The sequence below is a fragment of the Podarcis bocagei genome (genome assembly GCF_964188305.1).
Source record: "Podarcis bocagei genome assembly, chromosome: Z".
NCBI classification, from domain to species: Eukaryota; Metazoa; Chordata; class Lepidosauria; order Squamata; family Lacertidae; genus Podarcis; species Podarcis bocagei.
In genome coordinates, this window is record NC_138140.1 from 29,191,105 (window position 1) to 29,206,625 (window position 15,521).

Below are 15,521 nucleotides of genomic sequence, written 5' to 3' on the forward strand. Positions count from 1 at the left end.
ATGGAACATCCTTCGGTTGCTAATTTTGAAGACTTAGATTCTCCCTTGAGCAGCTGTCAGCTATGATGTATTGCATAGGTACTTTCCACTAAACTCATTATAAAGTGATTGGCCTCCAGGAAGACATAACAGTGCTTTGCAGCTGACTTGGCAGTGTCAAATCTTATCAGATGGTGAGTGCCAATGGAGTAAAGGGGATTAAACTGATAGGTTGCTACTGTGAAGCCTGCCGCTTCCCAACCACCCTTGTTGATCAATATTGACATTTCTGAAACCTGTCAAATTTCAATCATTCTGTATGGTGATTATCATGCCACATAGATAGTTAAATGGTGGCTTTTTTGTTTTTTAATAAGACCTTACAAGATAATGTATTGAGGGGGTGTTAAGTACTTTTTTTTTAAAGAGGCAAAACTGCTACTATAGTCTTGTTCTATAGCTTGGAAAACTTGGCTAATGTTTACATTTGCCAGTCATTCATAAAACTTAGTAGAACTATTGGGGAAAGCATGAAAAATTGATGTTTTCTTAGTGAATCCCACTGCCAACCACGTAGCAACATTTCTTCTTGATTTCTATCATACACAGGAAAAATGTAAGCTTTGCCACCTAATTCAAAGCAAAGATGTTCATGTTAGAAAGATTGGGGTGTATCCAATCTTAGTCACTTAGTGGTATGCCTGTTCCACTGGCAACACGGGGGAAGAAATTTGCTTCAGTTTGGACGTAAAGGCACACCTACTAAATTTGCACTTACTGAAACACAGCAGCCCTTCAAGATGTGCACTTCTCCAAATTTTTCAGTGCAGTTCTCCAGCCAAAAAATATGTACTTCCATATACTAAAGTAACCTGCGCATTAAAAATTCACATATTGGTGAAAATAACAACATAAAAATGTATTCTATTGGTGAAAATAAAAATATTGGGGAGAATAATTCTGTGAAGTTCATTCTTTATCTAAAGAAACAAGACAGCTCAGAAGGCCAAAGCTAGAGAGCACAGCAACTGGGCTGTTCTCTGCCACAAACTCTTTCAGCTCACTAAACCCTGTTACCTCTTCTGCTTCCAATGTCTCCTCCTCCTCCTACTCTACTGTCTCTTCTTCCTATGACCAGTCACCTTTGTCAGGGGTGTCAACTTGATCACAAATAATATAAATCAACAGTTTAAGAGCATTTGGAGTATAAAAACACACACATAAAAATAAAAAAAGAGGACTGACTTAGCTAGCCTTACCAGAAACCAGCTCACCAGCCTGGCAAAAAGTTGGTTTGTTGTAAAAGTAGACAAATCAAGATGGATTAGAGAAAGACAGGTGTGTGTCAAACATGAGGCAAACATGAGGTAAATAAGGTTTTTTTGCACACCAGAGACAGGACCCACCAACCAGGACTCAGGGGCTTGACTTCTCCCCCAGTCAGGAATTATTCTTTGACACCTCAGCTGTGAGCCATTACACTAATTGCATCTTGAAAGGTCTGGAAAGATACCTGAGAAGGGGATAGGCATGGGGTTAAGGGCTCTTAGATTACCAGGCATAAGGACTCAGTTTACTCTCCCAGACCACCCTCTGACCGATGTAATCCTGACACTGCATGCAGGCTTTTTTCTACCCAATGCCATTTTTTTCTATCCAAAAGCCACTATCGCTGCTTTTGCCTAATTGCTCTGGAAAGCCTCTCCTCCTCCCAGAGGAGAGGTGTTGTGAGCGGGAGCCATTCCTCTGTCAGCAGGGGGGGGGCTATTCGGTCCCCTGCGTCATTTTCCCGGCTGCCGCACCGTGCCCATCAGGCCAGCCAATAGGGTTGGCTTGGGGGCGGGGTCCAGCCACATTCAAGTGGCCACGGCAGCCCTGTGCATCATTCTGCTTTCTGGAGTTGTGGCATTGGAATATGTGCCGTGTGTTGGTGGGCAGGGTGAGGCCAATAACCACCCCTCCCCTTGTTGGGTATTCCATTAAAGGAATCCAGCGGTCGTGGATCCTATCCAATGCCTTGCTGGTGGCTAGGGCCATGACACGACCCCTGGTGACATCAGGGGAAGCTTCCAGTTGTATTTGCATCAACAAGCTCCTCCCACTGGTTGTTAACCTTCAAATGACCCCCCCCTGCTGCGCAGGGGGGGGGGTCATATATAGGTTGTTTGGTCCAATGCCTAAGCCAATACCACCATGCTGTAACCAATAAAGTTATAGCCTTCTTTAGCCCATTAACCTAAAAAACATGTTTCCTTGTGTCTTATTTACCCCTAAGTGGTAAATAAGTGATTGAGGGTGGGGGAAGAGGAAAAACAGGGATAAATAGTGTATTTTAGTGTATTTTCCATCTTTGTTGGAAACCGCCCAGAGTGGCTGGGGAAACCCAGCCAGATGGGCGGGGTACAAATAATAAATTATTATTATTATTATTATTATTATTATTATTATTATTAATAATAATAATAATAAATGGAGGGTTTAATGGTCCTCTATGGTCCTCCAATCATTGTCAGAACTTTCAAAGCCTGCATTTCATGTGAAACAAATCCTGCTTTTGTTACATATCTTTGTGCGTAGTTTGTTTCTTTGAAGCACCCACTTGATAAAAAATGGAAAGGTCATTTGTTGTTATTGTTTTCTGTTATACCTGTCATAATAATAATCATGTTGTGCTTTTATCCACATGAAGTATCCTTAACAGCTCAAGTATTCACTGGCTTGTTTAACTGGAAAATGCTCCGGCTCAATACTATGCCTGTTGAAGCAGATGGACTTGAAGACTGAACTTCCCTTTGTATATTTAGTTAATAAATAAAACCTGAAAGCTGGCATTCAGTCAGCACTTTATTGCATTTCCCGAAAATTACCTAACCTGATAATTTCTGGGTTTTGTGTGATCTTTCATATGGCATTAAGCCACTTCTGGAAATCTAGCAGAAGTTTAGTGTTCATGTTCATGTTCATGTCCATTGCTTCCAGAAAGAAAAAAAAATCCATTTGCAACCCTGTTAACCCAGGAAATTGTAGAAATCTTGCACTGGAATTTTTCTGCTGCTTTCATGGATCATGTTATATAACAAAATTTGGGATAGTATCCTAGTGCACAGTTCTTTACCATTGTTTTCATGCCAGACTCATGGGAGAACAGAAGAATGCTTTTTTATAACTACAATCATACCTTGGTTTTGGAACAGCTTAGTTCCTGAATGTTTTGGCTACTGAACTTTGCAAACCCAGAAGTGATTATTCCAGTTTGCAAACTATTTTTGGAAGCTGAACATTCGATGGGGCTTCCGCAGCTTCCGACTGGCTGCAGGAAGCCGTGCTTTGGTTTCTGAACATTTTTGGAAGTCGAACGGACTTCCGGAATGGATTCCATTCAACTTTTAAGGTACGACTGTATGTCCAATGCCATCCACTGTTGTGTCCTACCATGACTACTGGTGTGAATAAAATGTAGAGTGATATGGCAATATATCAGCCAAAAGGCACAGTTCTGTAACACAACAGGTAGTGCAGTGGGAAAGGAATGCTAGAAACTTGGAAAGAATCACTAACATTATAACCAGGAAAATTAACACATTGTTATTTGTGATTTTATCTGCCTCAATTATGCTGCTAATTTATTGTGCATTTAAAAGTTTACATTTTAAAAATTGCTGCTGTCTCTGGAATTGCCATGTCTGCTGCCAGGATTACAACAGTATATTATGTATGAAGTGCTTTGAAAACCTGAAGCGTACCATACACATGGGAAGTCTTGTTACCCACACCCCAATCTCTGAGCATCTTTTGATACAGTTAAAGCGGGGATCCTGTTGCGCCCCGCCCCAATATGTTGTTGCACTACAACTCTCGTGGACAATGGATGATGGGAGTTGCAGTCCACCAACATGTGAAGGATCACAGGTTCTCCACCCCTGACTTAGAGTCTGGGCCTATATGTGTGTGCTCACATGTACATTAGTAAAAAGCTAATTAACTTTGCCATTCCACAAGACTTGAAGACCCAACATTGGAAGTTGTTGATTTCCATGCAACTCTTTCCCCCCTCTTTTTTTACAGTGTACAGAGCCATCTGTCCCTCCAATTTTTCATCATCAGTCACTTTTTCCTTTCCAACAATACATTGCAGCTGTCTTCCTCCTCCTCCTCCTCCTCCCTGCTTCAGACCTTACTTTTTCACATCCTCCTGCATTTTGAGAAATAGAAATCCTAGGTTTTCAAACATATTTCTATGCAGCTGCAAAGCCTCATTCACATTTTTACAGCCTGAATCATTTTAATGGGCTAATTTATATTTTAGCTGACGACTCCTGCACATCTTAGCTTCAACTGTGAGGAAATATTCAGATATTGAAAGCAAACCTGCTTTGTTCCTCCAGATATTTACCATATATTAAGTCCAAGGGCCAATTTTAACATAGAAATGGCTCCACTGTTTTGACTCTTTAAACCCGGGTGAGGAACTTCAGCCCCGAGGCTAATATTGTTCTCTGGACCCCTATATCAGGCCCTCAGGACTCTCCCCTAGCTGTACACCCCCAGGCCACACACCTTATTGGCACTGCTCCATATAGCTTTCAAATTCTCTCTGTGTTGGTGTCGAAACCAAACACTTTTGGCTAAATGTGGCTTGCTGTATAAAGGTAAGAGGAGTCACTTTTGCTCCTGATCCTATCCACTACTGGCATGTTGTCCCTGGAAGGCTGTCCGTGATGGAACATGGCCTTTCCGGTGCTAAAAACTGCAATCGTTGATTCATAGAATTGTAGGGTTGGAAGGGATCCCCAGGGTAATCAACTCCCTGCAATGCAGTAATCTTTTGCCCCAAGTGGGGCTAGAATCAGTGACCCTGAGATGAAGAGTCTCATGCTCTACTGACTGAGCTATATTTGTCTTTGAATTAAACAGATGGAAAAAATATGTAGTAATTTCCCTACTACAGGTTTTGACCAGGTGTGGGGGATCTTTCGGCCTCCAGGCGTTTCTGAACTCTGACCCTCTTTGGCCTTTGGCAATGCTGGCTGGGGCTGACAGAAGTTCAGCAGCATCTGGAGGGTCAAAAGTTCCTCACACCTACAAATGACATGCTCTTGTGGGTGATGTGGTATCATTGGAAATAATTGCCTTATGAGTCAAAAGTTTTCCAGAAAAATGGCGAAACCTCATGACCTCCATACGGCATTCTTGAATCTCCCATGTAGATTAATTATATTAGTTGTAACTGCTGCAAACTGTCACATTGGCTGACTGTAACTAGTCTCATACCCTCAAACATCTTGAGTCCCCAAATTGAGACTCAGATCTTGCTGTCAGTGCAAGTCACATGGCCTGTGTGAGATCACAGAGCCCAAAATACATGTGGGGGGCCTGTGAGCTGTACATGCACAGCACCCAAAAACACACATTTTGGGGCACCACATGAAATCATGACCCTGAAAAGTGCTTTTTCCAAAGGAAAGTGCTTTCCCCCACTAAGGAACGAGATCTCGGCACAAAACAGTGTGATATCATGGCACCCTCAATGGCCACTGTGTTCTCTCACAATAAAACAGGATGTCCCATTTTTTCCAGGACACTTGCAGTGTATGTAGTCTTGTGAATATTACTAACCAGAATTAAGAAATTAGTAATGTGTAGGTAGCCCTAGTATTCCTGGAGGGGAAAATGGATATGCATTTGAATGTTTGAAGGTAGAGTTAATGAGAGGCACTGAAATGTCTTTTATCTTTTTCAAATTAGGTGACAGTTAATGTTAATCAAAGCATTTGAAGTGCCAAGGTAGATTTGTGAATTTGGAAATGATTGCTTGTTTCAACACCTTATTGAACTATATTATGACTATAGTGTGTAGTTTATTTTTTTGTACACATTTTCATAATTAGGAAAAACATTATGCTGGAAGCATTAATCAGCATGTAATCGATAATGATGAACATGTTTAAAAATACATTAGCAATTGATTAGGCCATCTTAAGCAATAAAACAGGAATTGATCTGAAAATAAATTATGTATATTCCTGCCAAGAAAGTTGCGAAGGAAATATTAACTCTCATATTGCTGGGATAATAAGATTAGGCTTTACCTATCTGGTGCTCTCCAGAGGTTTTTCGACTACAGCATCTATCAACCCCAGCCAACATGGCCATGTAGCTGAAGTTATAGTCCAACACACCCTGAGGCCTCTAGATTAGTAAAGGCTGTTACAGATTGCAAGAGTGTCCTTCTCAGGCCAGCTGATAACAGGTTGGAAGATAGTATCTTCCTTTGGCAGGGGCTTCCTGAGTGGAAAGTTCCAGTTTGGTTTGCAGAAATTTACTGTTTTAATCAGTAAATGTTTAAATGTTATTGTTTAATTTTTGTATTTCACAGTGTCATAGGTGATTCACACCTTACATTCAAAGCCTCATTATACCATTTTAACAGTCATGGAGAACTCAGAGAAACCTAGTTTGTTAGGGAGTGTGTCCTTTAGAGAACTGAAATTCCCATTGCCCTTAGCAAACTACAGTTCCTGGGATTCTTCATGAGTGTCAAAATGGTATAATAGTGCTTTAAATGCATTGTGTAGATGCGGCCTGAGGACTGAGCTGCAAGATAGGAGTTGGGCAGGGACTTAGTTCAACAGACTGCAAGCAGTGACTCAGACAAGCCTTTTATAGTCTTTCTTGTTCAAGAGGCTTCAATGGCCAACTTGGATGGCTGGGCCAGTCCTGAGCCAGGATTTCTAAGCAACAGCTCTAATTCCTCTTCAGACTGGGATACCCAAATCTGACACACAGATATGTAGAACTAGTGGAAGTACTAGAGGAGGAGGACATAATAATGAACAAATTACCTATGTATATGCATAATTGTTCTCTGCCCCAATGGACTTGCAATGTAATACCAGAGCCAAGGAAGACAAAAGAGTTAGGGTGAGGGTCAGTGGGGTAGAATTGGGGGGGGGGGGGAAGCATGCAATATTCTTAGTTGAAAATTTCACGCCCAAGATTTGCATTTGAACTTCTCATTTTATAATTGGGGGGGGGGGATCACTGGGTTGCATCCCATTTACTTCCTTCCATTCAGAGCAGATCCATAGAAATTAATGAACCTGTTAGTAATGTCAATGGGTCTACTCTGAGTAGGATTGAAATTGGATACAACGTATACATAAAACCTCTGGTGCAATTGGAACCTCATTAGTTACAGGAAGTTGCAGCAGCAACTGATAAAAATACAATTTACATCTCATGGACATGGATTGCAGAGATCTGTATTTAGGCTTAACAAAACATCTCCTCTATCCCCACTACCCATCTCACTCAAGGGTGTTTCATAGGATTATTTGAGGTAGCCATTGAGGAAATGGTAAGCAGCATATCACTTCATGAGCTTTACTTTGTTCACAGTTTCTGTTCTCCCATGATGATAAAACTCTGTCCAAGAGAGCTCTTTTTATTCTACCTATCACTTGACACTTGCAATTATCTCATGATGAATGAGGGCATATCATCTGGTCCTTACAGGGTAAATTCAGACAACCATTTATTTCCCAGTGGCCGCTGGCTTTTGCAGTTGTTCTTTGCTGGGAATTGAGGGCAGCTAAGCTGCCTGAAGCTTTTCAGACGAATACTGACTGTGGAGCCTGTTGTTCACTAAGACCCCTTCAGACATCAGTGCTGCTCAATTCCCATCACGTGGTAACTGGGAGAACAAAAGAAAACAAAAGCTGGGGGGAAATCTGTCTACTTACTCACAGTGTTTTGTCTGCCGTAATATTAAACTTCTGAATGCTTGAGGCTGTTTTGAGGTGGAGAAAGGTCTTTGGGGAAGTGTGGAGTGGGTTAGGGTCCTCTAGAAATTGCTTTGTAGCAAAGGCAGCATTTGTATGTGGAAACGTTTTAAATTAATGTATATTTCCAGTGTCCTACATAAGCTTGCTGACATCCTGTTAGCTGTAGCTTGAAAAATTCCATTGAATAGGCATGTATATTTAAGCTAATAATATATTTTTTTACTTGCCCCCCCCCCCCCCGCTACCACAACCTTAATATTTGGAGACCGCTTTGAGTTTTCCCAAGGAAGAAGGATTGGTGGTTAAACCACCTTGGGGACTGTAGATCTGTGAGAAGAATATAGATGGCCTAAAAAAGTCTCTGCACCCTTAACAAGCTACAGTTCCCAGAATTCATTGGGAGGCTGTTTAGAGTTGCCTATTGCTTTAAATGTGCATTGCAGATGTGGGCTTAGACTCAGATATTTGGGGAAAGATCACAAATATGCTACACTGGAAGAGAAGGGGAGGACCCAAGCTGAGCCAGGGTCCACTGGCTTATGAGAGTTCACTGCCCTGGCCCAATAGTTGCTCATGGGTGACAGTGCTGCTAATGAGGCAATGGCTGTTTCTCCATCATGCTGTACTGCTGCCCAGCTGAGATTTGAATTGCACTGTAATAAGAGAAAAATGTTGTAAGTTCAGTCACCTGGGGAAGAGTTTGACTAGAATGAACTACCAGAGAAAGATCTACAATACTGGATAAACTCCACATGTGCATACCATTAGAACCCAAGTTTCTTGCCAGAGGTGATGTGTGCAAAGGCATGTAGTATGCCAATCAAGTCCCATGTGCAGATAACTACTGGAAAGTTCCAGTGCTTCAGTAATGCTAATGGCTGCAAATGAAACTATGGAAGGTGGCACATTTTGAATGTTTCTGAATCTTAATTCCAACTCCAGTATTTTGCCTACAATAATGTGTTTTAATCATTTCAATTTGCGTTTTGTTGTGTGTTGACACCCAAACCCAGAATAATGGCAGAGGTAGCTTCATGCCCTTGAGAGGTCATTCCAAGAAGTGAGACCGACAGAAAAAGTTGCAAAGCACTGGGAAAAAGTTGCAAAGCACATTGCTTCTTGGGAGAAAAGCAATGACAAACCTAGACAGCATCTTAAAAAGTACAGACATCACCTTGCCAACAAAGGTCCATATAGTAAAAGCTATGGTTTTCCCAGTAGTGATGTATGGAAGTGAAAGCTAGACCATAAAGAAGGCTGATCGCCAAAGAATTGGTGCTTTTGAATTATGGTGCTGGAGGAGACTCTTGAGAGTCCCATGGACTGCAAGAAGATCAAACCTATCCATTCTGAAGGAAATCAGCCCTGAGTGCTCACTGGAAGGACAGAACGTGAAGCTGAGGCTCCAATACTTTGGCCACCTCACGAGAAGAGAAGACTCCCTGGAAAAGACCCTGATGCTGGGAAAGATGGAGGGCACAAGGAGAAGGGGACGACAGAGGACGAGATGGTTGGATAGTGTTCTCGAAGCTACCAGCATGAGTTTTGCCAAACTGCGGGAGGCAGTGGAAGACAGGAGTGCCTGGCGTGCTCTGGTCCATGGGGTCACGAAGAGTTGGACACAACTAAATGACTAAACAACAACAACAGCTTCATGCCCTTGAGAGATCATTCCAAGAAGTGAGACCCCAGAAAAAGTTGCAAAGCACTAGGAAATAGTACAAAGGTTATTTGCCACAACCCTCATGAAGAAGACTTAAGATAAAGTAATGGTGGGATGGTTATAAATATTAACTTTAACAACAAAAAATCTGCAAAACCAGTTAATCAAATTATGAAATTATAGGCAGGTGGGTTTCAGTTAACATCTAACAGGGAAACCTCTCTCAAATTCCTGGGCATGCTAAAGAGCTGCATTCTCCCCAGCCCTGGATTAGAAGAAAATGCTCCCTCTCGGTAAGTAAGCCTTGGATAGCTGATCCCAACATGTGCACCCAGAGCCACTTCATCAAGGCATGCACTCCAGGCTTAAAGGGCACCCTCAAGTAAAGGCTATGGAAGATAACCCAATAATGCCTCAGGGTGCCTGTCCATGACATCCTTAAGTTCCCTTACCTGCCCTCACTAAATTCCAACCCAAGCTAATAAATACACACCAAAAGATAAACAGGATTGCCCGACAGTGCTTAGTAAGTGAAAAACAAGAGTACCAAGGGTCGGTCAGAGACTTCCCCTAAAATTCCTGCTCTGGGAACTAGGAAACCTAACACTGTATGGGAAGGGAGGGTGCTGCAAGGAAGAATTAGAAGAAGGAGCTGTTAGGGCCAGAACTGGCTTAAATAGTTGGCCAGATGTCATTTTCCTTTGGACTAAAGTTCTCTTGTGATCCCTAGACCCCTTTCCTTGGGAGGGACCAATTGAAGTTGGTGTATGGGAACAGCATTTTAAGTTAAAAACTAGAACATTGACAGCCCTCAGCCACTTTGTAACATTCATGAGCTAAGCATTGGTTCAATAAAATATGAAAGGAGAATTTTCTTGGATGCCAAGATACTAGTTTGGGGCAAGTACTCTTTGGTGAGACAACCCCAGTGGAGATTTAAAATCACAGAACAGGCAGTAAAGTAAAATATGGAAGTATAGGCTGCAACACGTTTAAGATATGCCCTTTAAAGTGAGTTTCCCTTTCCCCCCAGCATAGGAAAAAACCACATGTTTGGTAAGTTAAAAATGGTTTACTTACAAACTCTCTAAAGATCAGATTCATGTGCTTTTCCACACATCAGTTATTAAAGATGCGCAGGTAGTAAAGCATAGCTTCATTACATAGTGGTTAAAGTTCCTCAATTATTGTTATAGGAACAAAAAACAGACTTATGAAAGCCATTCTCGGGAGGATTTCTTTTCACTTTTCCCTTGTGACCAGCCCAAAAAATATATTGGAACAATCTTTGTGAAAATTGCTTTGATACACCATTGCATATTGGTTATCAATTAACTACTATTGCAGATTAAAAGCCATCAGATGTCAAGTACTGTAATCAAACACCATTAAGCTGCAAACAGAGGTATCACATAAAATATTTGAGTATCCAGAGACATAATCATTTTTAAAGGTTATTTTTCAAGGAGAATCTTGGGAAGCAAATTCATTTTTCAAGAACCAGTTTTCAGAAAAGTGTAAACAGAGATGAAACCCAACCTAGAAATCTTTTAACCTGGCCTGCAGTCTGTTTGCTTTCACATTTCGAGACCAGTGAAGATTTAAAAATGCACACACATACACGGAGGCAAAAATTTTAAATCAATAACAGTAAAGACTTTTAAAAAACAAGCCAGAAGGCCTTTGTTTAACTGAAGCCCTGCTCGGGTGGCATATCTGATTCAGATATGATTGTTCAGTGTTCATTTATTCCTGAACACCAAGAGATTATGGGGGGAAAACACTCTAAAGATTTAATTAAAATCTGTTCTTTTGCATTTAATACTGCCTAATGCTTTTAATTAATCTGAATATCCTTAATTATGCCTGTAATTTTTAACTATGTGTAAATAGCTAATTAAAGTATTAGACCATCCTCAAATGGGAGCCAGAACGAAATATCCAATATTGCATGTGGCTGATTAAAAAGGATTACACGTGCAGCTTTAGGTGCAGGTGGTTATCAAAACCAGCTAGGTTACTTTTAACACAGTTTGGCTACAAGAGGTCGGGGTGGGAGGGAGAGTCTGGTGTCAAGACTAATTTGCTCAGAATAACAGGATTTGTGTGAGAATGTACTGTTTTCATTCAATCTAAAGACCATCCACCCAGAGACAACATCAGTGAACAGAAACATCAAGAAGAATGCTGGATAAAGTGTGCATAGATCAGCTTTCCAGAACCCAGAACCCTCTGTCTGTTGGACTACAACTCTCATCACCCCCAACCAGTGTGGCCAGTTTATGGGAGTTATAGTCTAAAACATCCGGAAAGCACCAGGATGAGGAAGACTGGTGCGGACTATATTTATAGTCTCTGTTCACAGCTTCAGATGAACTTGTGGAGATAGGGTGGGTTCAGCAAATAGAGTTCCTCCCTCCCTGCACACATGAATCCCTGGGAATAAACAGAGTTAAAAGCATTTGGCCCTTTCTCTTGCTGGTGGGGTACTCAGTTCCAGCTCCCTTTACTGTTGGAGTAGAGTGAGAGTTCTTGTTAGCTGTTTTGTGTCTGGAATGCCTCTGTGGCAGAGAAGTGTTAGCAATGTGCTCTCTTTTGTGCAAAGCACCTTTTCTTCCCCCCTACCAGGCTTCCCCTTTCTGAGCTCTGAGTGGCCTGAAGTGCGTGGTCTAAGGCCAAAGAGAGGTTGCGTCCCTAATGATCTGTGTAATGCTGCCCGTGTGGCATTTATGTACCACTAGTTGTGTGCTATGATATGATTGTGGCTTTCGACAGCCCCCATTTTGTTATAGTGGGGTGGTCAGCATAATAGAAGGCAGCTTTTTTGCTTTCCCACTGAGGTCAATGGGAGGGAAGTTATTTGCTTCAGTTCTAGGGCCCATGCAGAGTTCCATCATTGTTGGGGATGTGGCTGTGATTTTGAGATGGGAAACCTGTGTCCCGTCAAATTCTGTGCTTGGCCAATGGTCAGGGATTAAAGGAGTTCTAATCCAGGAACATCTGATTAAGGGCACATGTTTTCCACCTCCGGATGCAACATAAGTGGGGTCCTCCATTGTCCTGCCCTTGGTGTGAACAGCTATACAATGTTATAGCAACTCCACTTGTGTATTTTCAATAGTGGAACAGCTGTCTCCATGGAGTGTTCACCAGTGTATAACTGTTATGTCCAAAGCATATTCTGTGTATCTTTGGTGTAGAAGGGCTTCAATCATATCTTGTAACCTTTAAAACAGTGCAGAGGAATGTTGCTCAGTGGTAGGCCATCTGCTTTGCATGGAGAAGGCCTCAACTTCATTCCCTGGGATCTTTAGGTTGGGGCTAAGAATGTCCCTCACCTGAAACCCTAGAGAGCTACTGCCAGTCAGGGTATACAATAATGAGCCAGATTGATAAATGCTTTGATTGGGTATAAGGCAGTTTCCTATGCTCCCATATTTTATATCCGAGTATACAGTAGGATTACTCCATTAATGTAGCATTGAACCTTAATCTAACGTTGTGAGAGTTCACATTTATAAGAATGAAAGGAAACAGAGTAGAATAATGTTAATACATTAAGCCTGAAACTTACACACATTTAAATTGTGTGCATTCGGCTTTAAGCAGGTGGCAAAGAAAGAAAAACAAATTAGAAAGGGAGGGAAAAGGGCTTTGGCAATCCTACCTGCCATTGTACCCACTGTGTTTTGGCTATATGCAATTTGAGCTTTAGGTGTGATCCCCAGACAGTAACCCCCACATAAGTTGCGGGCTCACTGTATTACATTTATTACATTCTCTGGTAATATATCGTGATCACAGCAGATTATCTCAATTCAGTCCAAACTGTTGTACAAAGAGGAAAAGAGAATATTTTAATATTGTTCATAAGCAATTGCATATATATATATATATATATATATATATATATATATATATACACATATGCAAACCGCTTAGTGTCGTGTGTGTGTGTGTGTGTAGTGTGTGTATACACACACACATATATATATATGTATACACATGACACTAAGTGGTTTGTATAATTAATCTTCTATCTTGCACATTATACCTTACACAGGTGATTGCTTTCTTTCTTTTTTTCCTTTCCTTTCTTTTTTTTTACTTAAAGAATCCCCTTCAGACCCTGGAAAATCTAAAAGGAAAAGTTCAATTTCCTTTGTATTCATTGACATTTTGATGTAATTAACTGAAATGATAATATCTCCCTAAGGATTGGGCAATTATAACTGGTTCAGGGTGTTGTTGTTGTTTTCTTTATGTCATTTCGTATTCAAAACTGTGAAGTTCTCTCCTAAACCATATTAGATTTAGGCTTGGCATGTCCTTTCCCTAATCTAAAAGAACACAGGCTGTTCACAGGATTTCAGCCTACTGCTGGACATGGGAACCTTTGAGAAAACCCTTAAATGACTCATTCAGTATGATACAGGCACAGCACTTGAGTACAGACAGATCCATACAGGGTTCAAATAAACCCCATTTTTATCTGCCCCCTCAGTTCAGGGGGGCATATAGAGGCAATACAAAGAACAATTCAGAGAATTAGGAGGCCCTTGTATGCTTCCCACATCACCTTGTGACCTTGTGAATATAAGATATATTTTTAAAAAATCCTATGCCAGAATAGACCTCTGGGCTCACCCTTTGCCTTGAAAGGTGTTACAGGCACCGGGATTATTAAGTAGTGGGTTGACATAGCAGCCGGCACAGCGATTTCTTCAAGTAGCTCTTTATTAAGATAAGCTGGAATAGAACTGACTGCGAACAGCTCAGCCGGCCTGTATTTATAGGCAGCCGGCTGTCAACATTGTAACCACAACAGCTCAGAGTTCCCGCCTAAACTAACTGCCGCGGACCTGAGTGAAAACTATCTACAGACCTGAGTGAAAACTATATACAGTATCCCCCTGTTGGCCCAGGGTGAAACTACACTACATAACACCCCTCCCCACCGAGATAAGGCGTTAGTTACAATCGTAATGGTTTCCTTATATACAGCACTACGCGTAATGGTTCAATTAGGCACAAAAGCATATCGGTTACATTTCCCATACTTAGACCAACAGTGATACCTGTCCAACCACGTAGTCCTTTAAATGAGTTGGGCGCTTGGAAACTCTGCCAGACCGCCGGGGACTGGTAGCCAAGTCCGGAGGGCCACACAGTACTCGCTGAGGCTGTGGTGCGACCCTAGGTGGCGTTGGAACCAACTCCCCTGGATCCGCTGCTGTGGGTGGAGCCTCCGCAAGTGGAGTGGTCTGAGTCTGTTCTGAGACGGCTTGGTTCGGCTCCACGCTGGCAGTTTGCGAGGGAGGTGTAGGTGGGGCCTCGCCATCTGTACGTGTCTCTTCTGGAGCCGCAAGCGCAGTTGGGGGCACCTCGGTAGTGTCTAAGTCGCCAACCCTGCGCCTAAGCTGGTCTATGTGCCGTCGCCACAAACGTCCGTCCTCGAGTGCCACCTGGTACGAGCGAGGTCCAGTGATTCCCACTACTGTGGCTGGCACCCAAGGGATGTCCCCCACATAGTTCCGGGCAAAGACCTGGTTTCCTGGGACAAATGACCGTGGTGCGTTGGCACAGCCTGGGGGTTCAGCCACGGCAAAGTCTGGGTGTAGCCGGTCGAGCGGTGACCTGAGGCGGCGGCCCATAAGCAGTTCAGCAGGACTCCTCCCTGTGGCCGCATGAGGAGTGATGTGTTGCACGAACAAGTATTCGGCGACCCGCTCATGCCAGTCTCCCCGGTCCAGGCGCGCCAATGCCTCTTTTGTCGAGCGCACCATTCTTTCCGCTTGCCCGTTGCTGGATGGATGAAAAGGTGCCGTTAGGGCATGGCGGATGCCCAGTTCCAAAAGATACCGCTCAAACGTGCCTGACGTGAACTGCGGTCCGTTGTCAGAGACAAGGACATCAGGACACCCATGCGTTGCAAACAGGCCTCGCAGCACCCGGATGACAGCTTCGGTAGTGGTGGAGGGCATCAGGGCGACCTCCAGCCATTTGGAATAGGCGTCCACCACTACCATAAAGGTCCGGCCGTGAAAGGGGCCAGCCAGATCAATGTGCACCCTCGACCAGGGTGTCTTTGGCGT